The 18,769-nt window shown below is 38.9% G+C and overlaps 1 pseudogene; it reads right to left on the bottom strand.

Annotated features, from left to right (window-relative positions):
- Positions 1–7,437: 7,437 nt before the first annotated feature.
- Positions 7,438–10,447, bottom strand: LOC149841284 (G-type lectin S-receptor-like serine/threonine-protein kinase At5g35370 pseudogene; annotated as a pseudogene).
- Between the last annotated feature and the right edge of the window lie 8,322 nt (positions 10,448–18,769).

The raw sequence follows: 18,769 nt of genomic DNA, 5'->3' as shown, positions 1-18,769 counted from the left end.
AAATAGAACTAATAAATGGAAAATAATTGTATTATACAGCAAATATGATGCGTAAAACAGTGGTATCCCTAGTCGTCGACACCTTCCAAGAGTGGCTCAGAGAGAAGGGGTTGCCCTTCCCACTGGTAAAGCTGGGGTTTGTGTTGAAGAGCTTGGAGTTGGTGGCGCGGCACAGGGCAGCCGTCGACATGGCGGCAGAGTTGCTGAAGAAGGAGAGGCTGACGTAGACAGCGCCTTCGTCGATAGGACATTCCTCAGCGATCGTCCCTACCGGTGTTGAGGGCGGAGAAGTGCATAGGAGGTAGTGGAGACTCCTCCACCAAATGGACGACCTTTGTGGCCCGTCGATCTGCTGTGTTGAAATCAGCAATGGCGGCCATGGAGGAAACGACTGAAGAAGAAGAAGAAGAAGTGAAAAAATAAAAAGGGGGAAGAAGATTAGGGTTTGAGGAAGAATCGAGAACCCCCTTGATTTTTCAGTTTCAAACACTTTTTAAAAGTGTTTTTTACTTTTTCAGCCTCCTTTTTTTTCTAGTAATTCATATTGCATTTTTTAAGTAGATTACCATATTACCCTTGTTCTTTTTTTCTTATTCTTGTTATGCTCTCTATTTTATTCTCTATTTTATAGAACGGATGTATCTCTTTTATGTAAAATTCTAGAATATGCTTATTCTTTGAAAAATATCCGAGACAGGATTGTTATCTCTGTTTTGTTCTAGAACAGTCCCTAAACTTTTCTAAAAATTATAGAAAAGCATATAGAATTATTTATTAATTCATAAAGTTCTTAAAATTATGTTTTAGTGTTATGGTTTATTGTTTTTGCTCATAACTGCCTTCTGATTTTTTTATTTTATAGAAAAGTGTTTCAGGCTTGCGAAAAACCTCTCAGTTCTTTATCTAAACATGTTTGGATCATTATTTATTTTTATGAGTTCGACATTCGGTTAAGGTAGTATCCATGGAATTTAGATATATTAAATTTTTATGATCCGAAAACTCATGGTTGGTTTGGTTTTTTTGGATCTCTACCCTCATATGAGAGAGGTTGGATTATGTACTGAAATATTGTGTGTAATTATATATTGTTTTGATATGCTTTACAATTTGTCAATGTTTGGATCTTATTAATATATGAATCTGATATGACTTAGTTTTTTATTTAGTTTTATGATGGATCAAGTTTAATTGGATTAGGATCCATTGAATTAATTATTTGGATCAAGTAAGGTAACGTATACCTGGTTTGATCCGATAAAATAATATTAGATCTAGTTAAACATGAATGAATTTGAATAGATTTAGTTGAACAAGTTTAGATCCAGTGAAATGTTTTTGGATCAAGGAAACACCATTGAATATGTTTGCACTATTATCATACTTGAATGAGTTATTTTATCTATTTTGAGGTTATTTGGATGTTAAGTAAAATAACTCAACATAGATCAAAGAATTGAAATACAGTTTTAGAATTGATTTTGACTCAAAACTAGTAGTGTGACATGTACCTAGATATAGTATGAATGAAATATGTACATGATACATGTGAGTTGGATCTATATGAGGTATGAGAATGTTTTACATAATTGCATTGCACGTGCTTATGAATATGCTTGTTTATTTTATTATATATAAATTTATTGTAGTTCTAAATTAGTATAATGACATTCAAGTTTATTTAACTTGATTATGTGAAACCATGTATGGTTTAATGCATGTATAATTTGAGTGGTTTCTTATTGGGTCCTCTTATTGAACGGATCTAGAATTGAATCTAAAAAAGCATAATGTTGGATATGTTGTATGAATAGATTGTATGGTAAATCTAGATAGTATCAAGCTGGATAATTTTAAACCGAAGGACATGGGTTTGGACTATGGACAAATCCTAAGTGATCCATGATTTTTTTTTAAGCTTGCATACAAATCCATTTTTTCTATGGATCGTGTTGGATTTGATGGTAATAGCTCAAGTCAAATTTGGATATGGATATAGTTTTTTTAGTGGATCATATAATGGATCTGAACTTATATGTTGGCATGCTTATTGTTTGCCTTGGAATAAGCTTATCAGGTTTGGTATATCCAAATGGTAATGAGAGAACTCTCATTCCATGTTGAATATATATATGAAGACTTATGTTTTACTTTTTAATGTATATTGCTTCTAGTTTGTGATGTCTTAATGCAAATATTGCTTAATTGCAATGCATTAGAAATGTGGAAGTTGAATTATAATTGTAAACATGCATGCATATTTATTTGCATATTATGATAAATAGTCTTTATAAATCATGTGCTTTATGGTTTGTTTATATGAATGCATGAAAATATATTTTTATGTTTTTAGAAGCTTCTGCATGGTATGAAACATAGTGGTATTCATGTTTTTAATTATACTTATGATTATTTGAATCTGTATATATATAGATTCAAAATGATCAGATAGTGGTTAACTTGATGAGAATTTAAGCATATTGCATGCGATGATGATGCATATGAATAGTGAAAGTATTGATTACAATAAAAAAAATTAATAGTAAAAATATTTGTTATGTTTGGTAAATTATATTTTATTATAAATTCATAAGTTGATAAAAATTTATAGTACTCTACTAATGTGCTTGTGTACTTGATGATATATGATGGTATGATCATGAAAGAGTCGTAAGAACCCAATGGTTAACTAAGAAAGTAAGACCCACAATATAATGTTATTGTTTGAATATGTCATTGCACATTAAGGGCTATGATTTAAAATGTTGACATGATAAGAAGCTCATATAGTTATGTGAAAGGATGATTTATGACATAGACTATATGATTATATAAAAAATAACTCATAGCATGTGTAAAAATATTATACTTGAAAATGAAAAAAAATGTATATAGTTATATGAAAAATGACCCATAGTATGTACAAAAACTTGTCTAACCCGAATAACCTGTCTAACCCAAATAACACAATTAGAAACACAAAAAAAAAATACATATTATATTTTTTTTCTGCAAATCTCAATATGAAATTGTACTACCAACATTAACATAAAACTTCAATGTTGGGCTTGTTTTGCTTGGGTGCCAAACCAAGAGGAGGAACAAGATGGAGGAGAGAAGGGGGTGGTGGTGTGCGCCTGTGCGGTGATGGCAACAAGGTGGAGAGGAGAGTTCTCGGGCTCTCGTCTACAGCTAGGTAGGAACGAGTTAGGTGGGTGATTAAAGTGTAAAGTTACGAGTTAGGGTTAGATAAGTTTATATATATATATATATATATATATATATATATATATATATATATATATATATATATATATATATATATATATAAACGGGTTGCGGGTTGACGGGTTCGTGTAAACGTGTTGACCCGCCTGCCTAACCCGTTTATTAAACGGGTACCCCTAACACAAACACGACCCGTTTAATAAACGGGTACCCCTAACACAAACACGACCCGTTTAATAAACGGGTTAGGCGGGTCGACTCGTTTACGACACGAACCCGTTTGAGCCAAACCCTAACCCGGCTAAGAAGCGGATTGACGGGTCGGGTCAGATTTTGCCACCCCTATTCATACGTAAGATGCAGGCTCCTCACAACTAGGTATGGCAGTGGACCATGGGAAATGGGGTGCCGCCCCGCCTAGCCCTGTTTGGACTAGGGATGGGAGACATGAAATGGGGATGGAGGCGGAGATGGAGGTTAAAATCAAAACTTGTGCGGCGATGAAGGTGGGGATGGACTTACGCTTTCCCCCACCTTGTCTCGTCCCGATCCTCGTTAATAAACCTCTCTCTTTCTTTAAGGATGGCAGTAGACCGAGGAGAAATGGAGCCCCACCCTGCTTCACCTCATTTAAACTAGAGATGAAGGACATGAAACCGGGATGAAGGTGGGGATGGAGATTAAAATCAATACCTGTGCAGGAATGGAAGCCCATTTTTGCCCAACCGAAAAGGAAGGTTCTGAGGATCCGCTGTGATAATGCGAGAGAAGACGGGTCAAGGATGGAGCGGCCCTTAGGTCACCTATTTTGAGTGTCGGAATCAAAGAATACCGGTCAATGATGGACGGCAGAATTTTGAGACGGAAGCTGGGGGTGGAGACGTGTTCCCTGCCACCGTCCACTGCCATCCCTACTCACACAATCTAAAACAACCCATTGACCCCCATTGGATAGTGATATCACCCATAAAGATAAATTTTGTAATTTTATGCGGGACCATCATGATATTTCGCAAATTTAGCTAAACCTTAGCGCAATATCAATATCCATTTGAGAATAGACAGTCTATTTCTTCTCTATCTCATGATTTAGTGCTGCGTAATAATGACCTCATCATTTTATGAGGTTACGTGTTCGAACCCGCCCTCTTCTCTCTCATGTTTTTTCAAAAATAGTGTCCTCAGCTCTCTGTTCTGGACCACATGCAGCCAATTTTGTAGGTGAAAAGCAGGAAGACAATTGAGAAATGAATAGCCAGCCATTCACACGCTCACTGAATATTCCTGCTTCTTTGACAGGTAAAAATGAGTAGACCCTAAGAATGTGAAAGTTAATCGATAAGGTATCGAAAGCAAGCAGCGCCAACGTGGCTAGGTCCCTAATCAATGTAAGGGTTTCTCCATGTAAATATTAACTGGTGGGACGTTGAATAATAACTGGTCAGGTCTGCGTAACCCAGCTGGACTTTCAAACAAACAAAAAAAAAAAATACTCCAACCTGATCACATGTATTATTATAAGATTTCTCACATTTTAGTTATGCAGACATTCATTCAACATCACATGGTAGTCTAATCGTGCAACTAGATTAAGACCATGGCTAAGAAAATGAGAGTTGGGTTGAAAAGTAACACACTCAAGGCCTCAGCTTTGACTGTCAATAAGCTATGTTACAAAGATTTATGGACACGAGGACACGACATGGGATTCGGGTTCGACTATAGAAAGTTCAGACATTTTTGTCCTCCCGGGTGTGCATCCACCTTCGACCTTTGGAGAAGGAGAGTTTCAAACTTATGTCTCCGGTCAACTTGATGAGATTCGCAAGTGGCCCTTACCAAATGAGGGAAACTCTTATGGGTTTTATTGCTAGAAAGACCTGCTCACCCAATTCCAACACCAATCTCCACTAAGATATTTATGAGGTTAGATTTGCAAAAAAAAAAATACTAAATAAATAAAGGTCCCTCACTCTATTGTACAATCTCGTTCATAGCAAATATATTATCATCTCTAAGGATGGCAGTGGAGTGAAGGAAATGGGGTCCCGCCTCACCCCGTTTGAATTTAGGATGGAGGACATCAAACGGGGAAGGGACGGGATGGACTTACTCTTGCCCCCCCTATCCCCAATCCTCATTAAGAAAATTAGTATTATAATGTTAAGAATATATATATATATATATATATATATATATATATATATATATATATATATATATATATATATATATATATATATATATATATATAACTTAACCAAGCTTTTATTACAACCTTGGGTGGGAGAATCACGGTAATTTTGTATATGACCCAAAAAAATTTATTGCAGGTTATACACTTGTATTCAAGTATTCACATTATATGCAGCTGTGCTGCTTGATGCCGCACCGCTTACAGCCACCCCATCTTAGCATTTCTGGAGATGGGTGTGGTCTTCGTCTTTACAATGGCTGTCGACCGCAGCAACGGCGCTGCATAAAAAATACCTTCTATATTCAATCCCAACCGTACATTTCACTTGAAAACGGTGAGATGTGTGCAAGTAGGGCCCATGCGAGGTTCACCTTAAACAAAACCGAGTGTAGGGTTTGAAGACACAACTCTGAAGACACCTTTTATTTTAGCGCGATGAGACAATGTTGTCAGTATCGGTGTGAATCGGCCTGAATTGGCAGATTCGTATCGTATCAGGCTGAAAATCGATATGATACTTACCTGAATCGGTTATTTTTTTAATAAATATAAAAATTTGATTATCTAATTAAAACAGCTATTCCGTCCACTCGAACATTCAGTGGGCTGGACGACGGATTTCCGATTTACTATTATTGCAGTTGGACGTCATCAATCAAAAAGCCTTAAAAAATTGAAGGCATCACCACCTCATCTGTACAGGAAAGCTAGAGAAAGATACTATGCCTTAGAGACAATCCCTTTCTTTTCCCCTCAGAAAAGAAATGATTATCATACAATATATATAAAAGCAGAAGCAAGGGGTATTCGATGCTAAAAAATTTGTTTTTAATACTTTTTTTTAACTGACTGTCATGTCATGTTCTTTTGGTATATAATTATAAAAATTATAAAAAATGTGTAACTTTAAAAAAAAAACAAATGTTTTTTTTTTTATATTTAGACGAAGAAACCACTCTCAGGAACAGAGACTTAGCTGCATTGGCTCTTCCTGTCGTACTTATGGTCACTATCCTGAAAAGACAAAACGCCGGATTAACTAACAATTTTTTGATATTTTAATTGTATAATCTTTTTTTAACTTTGATTATCAGTAAGTAATAAACCGGTGGGGGACAGCTACTCCCCAATTTACCTTTAAAAAAAAATGGATATCCGTAGGATATATGGTTCATAAATATGTCGGGTCCTGGCTCTAACTATATAGAGGTAAGTTTTACATTGGGTAATCGGGCTTCAAGGCCACCAGCATGGGACTTGTTGGTCCAGATATGGCTATGATTCCCTTTGTTTCAAGATTTCTACCTTTTAGTTTTCTATAGACCTTTTTTGTCATGGAGTTTGTCCTAAAAAAATTTCATAACAAAATAAACCCAATCAGTGCCAAATTTGTATGAAATCGAACTTGTATATGCTTGAATGGTTGTGGACATAAACCATTTCATATCTGAACCCATGTCTTAATCGAATTCATACCTAAAATCAATCCCAAACCAACTTTGGAATAAGCAAGTTTTTTGGAGTGTTGAATTTTAGAAGCTTGTTATCTATTTGAACTTTGAAATACTATTCTTGTTGAACATAATCTTTTTATTTGACATACGCGTTTTATTCACATCCTAATTGGTAATTTTATGAGATACTATTGTTTCTTTCAATTTCTCTCCTAATGATATATATATATATAAGGCGGTACCTGCTAACCACGCTTCTAGCTAACCACCTTGTTAATCAGGCTTTGAAATATTTTTCTCATATATTACTTAAATCTAACCATACAAATGTATTCAGCATAATAGATTTACTAGGAAACGACACTTGGATCATGTTTTTTTATTGAAAAAATATGAATTTTTAAGCTTTGAATATTTAAGAAAATCTTTGATCATCAACTTTTTAAACATTATATTACAATGCATCTGTACGGTCAAATCTAAAACATGAAAAAATCCTTAAAAATTTATATTAACATATCGATTAATTAGAAAAGTAGTTAACGGGTGCCATCTCTCTTCCTTGTCAATGCACATCCTCTCCACCCGCCGTTCTACCAGTAAATAATAAAGAAAAGAAAGGTACAGTACAAAGCAAGCTTTGGTTTTCAAAGAACGCCCCCAATCGGACGGCTGCCCTCCACCCCAAATGAAATACAAGAGGCACATGCCTATCATCAACGGTGATATTGACAAGGGAAATTTTTAAAATCGGGTCATCTAGGACCAGATCCATGCTGAGCAGAGATCACAGGTCCAGGAGGAGGCGAAAACGAAGCAGGAAGAGAAGAATCAGTAGTCCTGCTCCCAACGCTGAACCCACCAACCTTAGTGGACTCAGATTTCAACATGCTTGGCTCGGAGAATCTGCGACCATAGAATCGCAAGAAATTCAAGGACTGTGCTCTCGGTTCACACAAGGGCAGCACTCCCTCCAGCATCCCCACCACAGTGCCCATGCTTGGCCTCAACCATGGCTCCTCCTGCACACAGCAAAGCGCCACCTTCACCAGCTTCTCTGCCTCTTCCTTCTTCACCCTTCCAGCCAATCTCGGATCCACCAACTCCGAGTACAGCTTCTGCTCATGCATCTCCAGAGCAAACATAGGAAAATAGACATCCAACTCCCTCTCGTTGTCTGTCGTGAAGCAGTTCTTTCTTCCTCGAATGATCTCTAACAGAACCATCCCATAGCTGTAGACGTCAGTCTTCTCGGATACCCCGCAATTTGTTAACCATTCCGGCGCTAAGTACCCGCGAGTCCCCCTCATCGTAGTAAACAGATTCGACTGGTCCAGAGTTAAGAGCTTCGATAGCCCGAAATCCGAGAGCTTGATCTGTTTAGCATCATTTACCAAAATATTTTCCGGCTTTATGTCACAGTGAATTATCTTCGGTTGACATGATGAATGCAGATAAGCGAGGCCGCGAGCGGTTCCGATTGCAATGTCGACCCGCTCAGGCCATTCCAGAACCTGATCATGGCCGAAAAGAGATCGATCCAGGGAGCCTCCGTTCATGTACTCGTAGACTAAAAACCTTTGTGGACCTTCGCCGGAAAACCCGTGCAGCCGAACCAGGTTCACGTGGTGGATGCTACCAATGGTGGCAATCTCAGTGTAGAATTCTTTTTTGCCCTGGATACCCACATTGTTGATCTTCTTGACGGCCACCTGAGTTCCATCTTGAAGAAAGCCTTTAAAAACCACTCCGAAACCTCCCGAACCGATTTTAATACTGAAATTATTCGTAGCTGCTTCTAATTCAGCAAAAGAAAATTTCCTTGGTAACCCAGGTATAGAATTAAGGTCAATATCCTCATTTGATTCTTCTGAATAGTTGTAATCAGTTTTTGATAACTGCTGCTTCGGCTTTCTCCACCAAGCAACCCAGAGAGCAGAAAGAGCGATCAGGAGGAAGGTTCCTCCTGAAGGTAAGAGGATGATTGCTACCAGAGGGAAACCTTTTCTACCCGGCTGAGCATCGCCAGCAATCTTCAAGTAACCACTCATGGCCTGATTCCCACTATTCCACAGAGACCCCACCACGTCTCGAACCAAGAAACAGGAGCCGGAGTTCTGATTGAAGAAGTATCCAAGACATGAACAGTTTGCAGAACAGAGCTGTTGACAAACTGATCTATCAGAAACCCGTATCACCGGCTCATTATAACTGCTTGCAAAGTAATCAATACCGGTTCCGACAGAGAGATAATCGATCGACAACGAGGTCGAGGAGCTCGAACAGAACTCCGTCTGGCCGTGGAGAGTGCAACCTTTGGAGAGATTGGTCTGGTTTGCAGCAAGCAACCCATCAGGGCATGTGCAATACGAGTTGTTGCCCACCCCACCAGAGTCGCTGCAGACTCCATGACTCCCACACCATAGCGGCACCAAACAGTCATCCGCTGGTGCTGAGAATTCAGTATTCCAACTCAATCCTGAATAACTCTGCACCCTGAGCTTGCCCGAAGAATCCAACGTTGCTAGCCGGAGCTTGGAAGGGCTCAATATAACCTGCCACACCACCACCAGATTGCTCCCACCACTAGCAAACAGGTACAAACCAGAGCCGTTCACCTGCATATAAGTAACAACTGCATTCTGATCTTTAAAAGCTTTAGGATCCATGGACATTCTCCAATAAGTCTGTCCCTGCCATTGGAGCATAGCATCATCCTTAGTGACAGCAAGAACATAATCACCACCAGCGAGATTGTTCTTCGAGACGGAACCAATGAGGTTCACACCAACAGGCAGTGCTTGCTCCATCAAGATGGTATCCGTCGGATGATCAAAACTCTGCCATACAGATGAATTGGACGCATTGAGCAGCAACAGGTTCCCTTTATCCTCTAACAGAATCAGAGAGACCATACCCGCCGGTGATCCGAATTCCGTCCGCCACACCAAGCTGCCATTCCCACTGTAAATGAATATCCCAGCAGTGGAGAAGACCACCCGGTCGGATTTCGCGACAGGGGAGCCGCCGTTCGCCGACCAGACAACCCGATTGGATGCAACATGCAAGATACAGAGGTAGTACTCGCCATGACCAGCAGGGTTGTAGATGGAGGCTCGGAAGAGGTCGGTCTTGGAGGCCAAGAAGGCACCATTGTTGTCGACGAACCCAAGGTTGGTGGCCGTGAAATTCGGCCGGATGAACTCTGAGAAGACCGGACCACCTGAACAAGAAAGAGGGAACACAGATAATAGGAGGAAGAGTAGAGAGAGGAGGCTTTCTGGTGCCATGGACTTTCTTTCTTTTTTTTAAAGGATCAATAGGTAAGGGCAGCAGCAGCAGACGCAAGAAACGGGATGATCAGACTGAAAGGGCCATGTTTTCACTGGGCATATATGAGCTTTGACTTCTCCCTTTCTTTATTATGGACACAGCGTTAGCTTAGTCCAACCACCTCATTAATATGGTTGACCTTGGTGCAATTTGAGTGATGAAATTGCCCCTTGATGGGGAAAGATCAGATTGGAGATAGTGGATCTGGGAGAAGGGTAGTTTGGAGAAGTGAGAGATGTGGCCGGTGGTTTACAGAAAGCCAAAGAGCAGGTCAGTGTGGACGAGACGAAGCAAAACTTAAGAAAATTTAATCTAAGTCAGCAACTGACATCTTACCTGCACGGCCGCATCGAGTTTTGCACTAGAGATGACACGTGGAGGTCGGTCAGTCGTTGGTGGATTTGAAGATAAGAGGCAACGAGAGGTCACGGATAATCAGAGGGAGTCTTCACCACGGGAAGGGCAGTGGCGTGTACCTGTAGAACACGCATGAGGCACGAAGCCGACGCGCTTGGAGAGCGGATCAGAGGCGATGTGATTGCACACTTTTGGGGTGCTGCTGCACCTGATCACCCGATTCCCTGAATCATTTTGAAAATCGATTCAGGGCCGATAACGATACTGACAACATTGGGGGGCATACAACGATTTTTATGGAATTTTAAATTTAACTTATATCAAGGGGATATTGAACAGGAGTCAATAAGGAGAACCTGTGTGACATAGCTTTGAGGCTGAATATTCTGTTAAAGGCGAAGCAAATTCAAATTACAGATGTATGGTAAAAACCCTGGTTTTCAAAAAAACAGCAGCCATCAATAATACATAAATGAAAGAAAACATGTATCTACTATAACATTTCGAAAAGATATTCCAAGAGACCTGCTGGAACCTAGCACCTGAAACTGCTTCCCAACTTGCAGAAACTACATCTCTGAATGAACTGTTTTCTTCCTGTTGCAATAACAATTTATGCAAATATTAACCAACCCTTTGTAGGAAATTTATCCTCTTCAGTTGGTTCTTAGCCACTGTGCTGCTGCTGGCATCTCCTGTTGACTGAAATCTGCTCTTCAGAATATGGGAATGCCACTCATTTAGCATGTAATGATCAGAATTCTGATGGTTTAGCAGTTGATGCAAGCTTAGTTTGACATCCCATGCAGTAATGTTTCCAAATAGTGTTTCCGCACAGTGTGTGCTTTATATATAAACAATGATGCATGTTCAAAATCATCCCAAACATGAAACTGCACGACCACACATGTTGTGTATGAATTGTTGGCAAAATCAACCTGCAAGTGTTCGGCAAAATTGGGGTCAGTAAACAAACCAAATGAGCCAAGATTGAGGTGTTCAACCTCAGCTCATCCTTGTGGCGAGCCGAGCCAAGCCGAGATTGAGCTCATGACCAGCCCGAGCTAAATGAGCCAAACGTGAGCTGACTTATTTACAAAAGAAATTGCATTGTTTTGAAGTGAATAATAGAATTAAAGCTCTAGAGCTTTTAAGCCACCTCAAGCTGACTTGTTCGCAAAAAGTTTCATTGTTTCAAAGCTAAAAACAGTAGAATTTGACATATAAACCTATTGCTCGCAAATTAAACACTTCAACTATTTGTTCAACACAGTGTTGTGAAAAGCGTTGAGGCTCAGCGAGGCGCTCCACCAAAAACCGAGGTGAGGCGTAAGCCTCGAGGCGTAAAGTGTAAGCCTAAAAAAAAAATGAAAACTTTAAAAAATATAAAAAAAAATATCTAAAATATAAATAAATAAAAAATGTTTTATTGATGAAATAACAACCAATAAGAAATAGAAATTCTCAAATAAGTACTAAAAAATACGAGATTAACATATAAAAGTAACTAAAAACTGATTATATAATTAGAAAATATACGAGATTAAAAAAAAAATTAAAATATACTAAGAAACTTATTACATAACTTAAATAACTGGAAAATATATGAGATTAACCTATAAAAGTTAAAATATATGAGATTGTTCTAAAAAATATGAGATTAACATATAAAAGTAACTAAAAAAATGATTACATAACTAGAAAATATATGAGATTAACCAATAAAAGAAAAAATATACTAAGAAATTGTTTACATAACTGGAAAATATATGAGATTAACCAACAAAAGTTAAAATATATGAGATTATTCTAAAAAATATGAGATTAACATATAAAAGTAACTAAAAAACTGATTACATAACTGAAAAATATATGAGATTAACCAACAAAAGTTAAAATATACTAAGAAATTGACACTACAAAAAAATGTTAATTAGCGACAAACATTTATAATAAACAAAATCTGTCATAAATTGGCGACAGAGTAGCGAGAGAAAGATATTTATCGCTAAAATATCGTTTATTTGCAATTTTAGCAACATAAAATATTTTGTCGATAATCCGTCGATAAGTTGCGATGGATTTTATTTCGTTGTCATATCTGTTGCAACTTAGCGACGGATCAGCGGCAGAACTATTGTGATGCTAAGTCATCGCCAAATAGCGACGAAATTTGACTGTCGTGAATTTTCCCGTAAATCCCTGATTTTTTCCCCTTTCTTTCTCTTTTCTGTTTCGTCTCCATCGTATTTCCCCGACCTGACTCCCATCTACCCCCGGCCCACCTCACGTCTACCCTTGGTTCGCATCCCGTTGCCCCTCTGCCCGCCTCCCATTGGCCCCTGGCTTGCCTCCCATCACCCCCAACCCGCCTCCCAACGCCCCCCGACCTGCCTCCTGTCGCCCTCTGGCCCGCCTCCCGTCACCCCTGGTCTGCCGCCCGTCGCCCCTTAGTCGTCGCTCGATGCTCTCCCTTCGCCGACCTCCCCCTTCGTCGACGCCCAACGCTCAAGTAACCCCCGACTCCCCTGTCTCTTTTTGTTGACCTCCCCCTTCGTCGACACCCGATACTCAAACTAGCCATTAAATTTTTCATCGAGGAGGGGTTGATGACCCCACTCTCTATGTTTCGGGAGTCACGGGAGGCGCTCGACCACCTCCCTATGTTTTTTTTGTCAAGGAGGGGTCGAGCTCCTCCCTGTGGTACGAAAGTCGCGGGAGGGGCTCGACCCCCTTCCATTTTTTTTTGTCAGGGAGGGGCTGAGCCCCCTCCCTATCTTACGAGAGTCACGAGAGGGGCTCGATCCCCTTCCTTTTTTTTTTTTGCCAGGGAGGGACCGAGCGCCTCCTTGTCTTACAGAATGCCCAGGAGGGGCTCGACCCCCTCCCCTTTTTTTTCACCACGGAGGGGCTAAGCTCCCTCTCTGTCTTACGGGATGCCCAGAAGGGGCTGCCCCCCCCCCCCTCCCCTTTTTGGCCTTTTTTTCACCGGGGAGGGGCCGAACCCCCTCCCTATTTTTTTTTTTTGCCCCCAGTCTTACGGGATGAGAGGGAGGGGTCGAGCCCCCTCTTTTTTTTCGCCAGGGAGGGGTCGAGCCCCCTCTTTGTTTTGTTTTGTTTTGTATATATGTATTTCGCAGGTACGTTGCTGAGCTAATTGCGCGCTGCTTAGTGCTAAGCATCGCATGTGACTAAAAATGCAATGCAAAAAGAAATAAGAAAAAATGCAAAGGCAAAAGTAATTCAAATCGGGTAAATACCCATGGTGAGTAAGTGATGCAAGTGCATCACATGTTATTTAATTTATTAGATGCAACATTTTTCTATTCACACACTCACTTAGTTGTGAATATCTAAGACTGCTTTGATGAAGTTTAAAGATCATACTGAGCATGACTTTAATGTATGAAAATAGAAGTGTTCTTATTTTTGGAGTACGGATTTCATGCTAGGCATGGTAGTAGTTAGCGAGATATTGAAGTGTATTTATTGCAGGTACATGTTTGATATTGTTTTGTATGAATGATTTGAATGTATTGCAATATTTGATGTTTCTGTATCCATGCTTGCATGAAGTTATTTTCCATTTGATTATGTCGTCTATGTGAAATTGTATCATAAATTTTTTGTTCAAATGAATATATTTGTGTCATCATAGCATTATTAAGATATTTTTTTAACTGGTGATAAAAATATCTGTAATATTTTAGGAAAAAATGACTACAAATCGTAAATGGATGTATCGTAGGATAGTTGATAATGAAGTGTCGCATGAATATATGGATGGTGTTGACAATTTTATTGAATTCGCAACGGCAAGTGTCAGTAGAGTGGATCCTACCGGTCGGATCAGATGCCCCTACACAATATGTAAGAACAATCGATTTGTAGAACCTCATGGCATTAGACATCACCTATACAGGAAGGGTTTTGTTAGTGGTTATCAAAATTAGATGCTTCACGGTGAAGAATTTTAGAATAATTATGACGCAATGGTGGATGTGGTGCACGATAATCCATATGTGGACCTGATATTTAATGCCGCAGGACCGGAAATGGGTTCTGCTTTGGGACATAATGATGCACCAACTGGGGTAGAGGAAGAAGCAACAAACGATGCAGCTAGTATATTCTATGACTTACTTAGAGATGCTGATGAACCACTGTGGAATGGTTGCGAGAGTCACACTATCCTGTCTGCAGTTCTTCAACTACTGAATTTGAAGTGCGAGTTTAATTTGAGTCAATCATGTTTTGACTGTCTGTGCTCTATTGTGAAGAGTATGTTGCTCAAAGATGAGAAATTGCCACAAAATCTCTACCGTGCGAAGGTTATAGTCAATGCTCTAGGTATGAGATATCAAAAGATAGATGCATGTCCCAATCACTGCATGTTGTATTTTAAAGATCAAGAAAAAAACAGATCATGTCCATCATGTAGACATCCTCAGTTCAAGCCAAAGACAAAGGGAAATGGTAGCACAAGGTCAAAAGAAGTGTCGTATAAGTCACTCTGCTACTTTCCTCTCACCCCTAGATTACAACGTCTTTATATGTCTTCGAGGACAACTAAACAAATGATATGTGATGCAACTAAAGTTCGTTATGATGAAGACAAGATCACACATACTGTTGACGCAGAAGCTTGGAGGCACTTTGATCATACTCATCAGAACTTCGCTTTCGAAGTGAGAAATGTTAGGTTAGGTTTATGTATAGATGGATTTAATTTATTTGTGGGTAGATCAACCCCATACTCGTGTTGGCCGGTATTTGTCACCCCATACAACCTTCCTCCAAGCTTATGTATGAAGCGTCAAAATCTTTTCTTGTCTCTATTGATCCCTTGTCCGACGTCTCCCAGCCAAAATCTTGATGTATATTTGAGGTCATTGATTGATGAACTGAAAATATTGTTGGATGACGGTGTTCTCACGTACGATGCAAAAAAAAAACTTCAATATGAAGGCTATTATTCTATGGACAATCAGTGACTTCCCTACATATGGTATGTTATCTGATTGGAGCACACATTGGAGGTTAGCATGTCTGTACTGCATGGAGGATACAAAATCGTTTAGATTGACGCATGAAAGGAAGTCGTGCTGGTTTGATTGTCACCGTCGATTTTTACCCAGCGATCATCCGTTTCGACGACAAAAGAATATGTTTCGAGCATGCACAACTGAAATGAAAGGTCCACCAATAAGGTTGTCTGACATAGAAATTTTAAGAAGATTGTGATACTTTCCATGTGGACTGACAGATGCCCGTAGAGCAACGCCCTTTATTGGATTTGAGAAAGATCATAATTCGACAAAAAAATCTATATTTTGGGAACTACTATATTGGCCAACCTTATTGATACGACATAATTTGGATGTCATGCATGTAGAGAAAAATGTGTTCGATAATGTATTTAATACAGTAATGAACGTGAAAGGAAAAACAAAGGATAATCCAAAGGCACATATGGATTTAAAAGTGGTATGTAAAATATTAGAATTGGAACTCAAAGAGTACAATGGCAAAGTACTGAAACCAAAGGTAAAGTATGTGCTTAGTCTAGATCAAGTAAAGTTGGTATGTCAATAGTTGAGACAGTTGAAATTTTCAGATGACTATGTTTCTAACATTGCTCGGGTTGTGAAAATAGGCAAGGGACAGTTATATGGGTTAAAGAGCCATGATTGTCATGTCATTATGCAACGGTTGATACCCCTAGCATTCCATGATATGTTAGACAAACCTATGTGGGGGGTATTGTCCGAGTTGAGTAGATTTTTTAGAACATTATGCGCAACAGAAGTTGTAGTATCTGAGGTAAAGAATATTAAGGAATCTGTCGTAACTACTATTTGTCAGCTAGAGAAGATATTTTCACCAACATTTTTTGATGTTATAAAACATGTGGTCATACATTTGCCATATGAACTTAGGGTTGGTGGACCTGTGCAATATCGGTGGATGTACCCATTTGAAAGGTATATGTTTATTTAAATTTTTTTTTTCAATACTATTGAGAAATTTATTGTAATCTGAGATGTATATTGTTGACAAATGTATATTTAACATCAAAAAAAGTTCAGAATAAAGCAAGTGTAGAGGGCTCTATTTGTAAGGCATACACCTTGGAAGAGATTTCAAATTTCTCATCTATGTACTTTGAACCTCACATTCCAACATGTTACACATGCCCACCTCGTAATAATGGTAGAGAACAATTAACTGTAACTGACAAATTGTCTATATTTCAGCCACTTGGACATGCATTTGACAAATTGTCTATGCACTTTTAACCCATTCACAACTGATGAACAGGTGGTCAGCAATTTCTTATTGCTCCTTGCAGAAGACACACCTATGGGCTAAATGGTATCCAATTCTTTTAAGGCGGTCTTGGGTCAACAATCTACCCTCTATAGCAAGTTCAGAGTGAAAATAACTCTGGGTGAGACTTTATTTTTTTATACAAGATTAAAAATTATGTCTGGCCGCCCTTTCTCACAAATTGCTTCCAATACACTTTTCAAGGAAAAATCACCCTTCTCTTTCCATTTTAGTCCATCCCTTTCCCCAAATTTCTATATTTGCTGCTCCACCTCTTGCCCGTCCATCCCTTTCCCTAGGTTTCTATTTGAAGACCTGAACATCTACTAAATTCTTCCATTAAGATCATAAAAATCATCATTGAATCTTTCTTATCTTTTAAGAAGAATAATGCATCATCTTCATAGAAACTATGATGCCATCTAAATTCTTTCACCTTCACTGGGATTATCTTGTGTTTCTTTGCCTCTTTGTTCATGCATCGTGTCAATCTTTCTATGACTAAGAGGAACAAGTATGGTGACATAAGATCCCCATACTAGCAAACATTTTCCCTGCCTCCCCATTACTGATGACTGCAAATTTAGGGGAGGTCACGCATTGCATGATGATGGCTATCCATTTCTCGTTAAATCTGAATATCTTAAGAGTATTCTTCAAGAACTTTCATCTCACTCTATTGTATGCCTTGACTAAGTCCGTTTTAAACAAGATTGCCTTCTATTTTTCGGTTGTCATCGTATCCACTAACTCATGAGCGAGAATGATATTGTCAGTGATAGACCTACCTTTCAAGAAAGCCATTTGATTTTTACTAATGATTCTCTCTAATACCTTCTGCATTCGATTAACCACAATCTTAGTGGTCACTTTGTATACAAAGTTGGTTAGACTGATAGGTCTAAATTGGGTGAACATGTTTGCTCTTGCCACCTTAGGGATCAAAACTATGTTAGTGAAATTTATTCTCCTAAGATTTCTCTTGGTTTTAAAGAAATTAATAATTGCTTTGCATACATCCAAACCAACTATATCCCAATAGGTTTGAAAGAAGGAGCTCGAGAAACCGTTTGGGCCTGATGCACTATCAGGGTCCAAATCATACACTGCTTGTCGCACTTTCTCTTTTGTTATCTCTGCAGTCATGTATCTATTTTCCTTTGCCGTTACTATTGGGCCCTGAATCTCCTTAGTGGTCTCCTCTTGGGTGCCCCCATTTGAAAAGAGATGAGAAATTTCTGAATCTGTCTTCCCTAATGATGAAGAATATGCTAGTTTTCATAATATTTTTATTTACTGCATCATGGAAGAAGTGCGTATTTTTGGTCCCCTTCTTTTAATCATTTGCATCTAGACTTCTGCCTCATTTGCAAGGTTTGCAACTCATTTCTAAGGTGAATCTCCTAGATGATTATAAGACCATTTCCTACCTTTGACTCTCATTGACAAGCATTAAGTTCCTCCTCCACTCCTTTAATCTTGCTTGGCAAGAAACCAATATTGCTTCGAGACCATTACTTAAGTCTCTTCTTTACCTCTTCAAGTTTAGCAACTAATTTATACATAGGGCACCCAAAGACTTTCTTATCCCAACCCTGCTTTACTACTTCATGACATCCATTATTGAGTGTCTAGAATTTAAGGATGAGACCATGCGTTGTCTAGGGTTACAACTGAGGAGTAAACTATTATGATCAGATATAGTTCGGGGGAGGTCTCAGATTACCATATTAGGGAAGGAGGCCAACCACTATTGGTTCACCAGCGTTCTATCCATTTTACTTGCACGAAAATTATTTTCCTGCTGAGCATTATGCCACGTGAACGATGGGCCTAGATGAGACACTTTCGTAAGCTCGCAATGCTTAAT

Source organism: Nuphar pumila, chromosome 4, assembly GCF_984573655.1.
Source record: "Nuphar pumila chromosome 4, dmNupPumi1.hap1.1, whole genome shotgun sequence".
NCBI lineage: Eukaryota > Viridiplantae > Streptophyta > Magnoliopsida > Nymphaeales > Nymphaeaceae > Nuphar > Nuphar pumila.
This window is presented reverse-complemented; position numbering and strand designations above follow the sequence as displayed.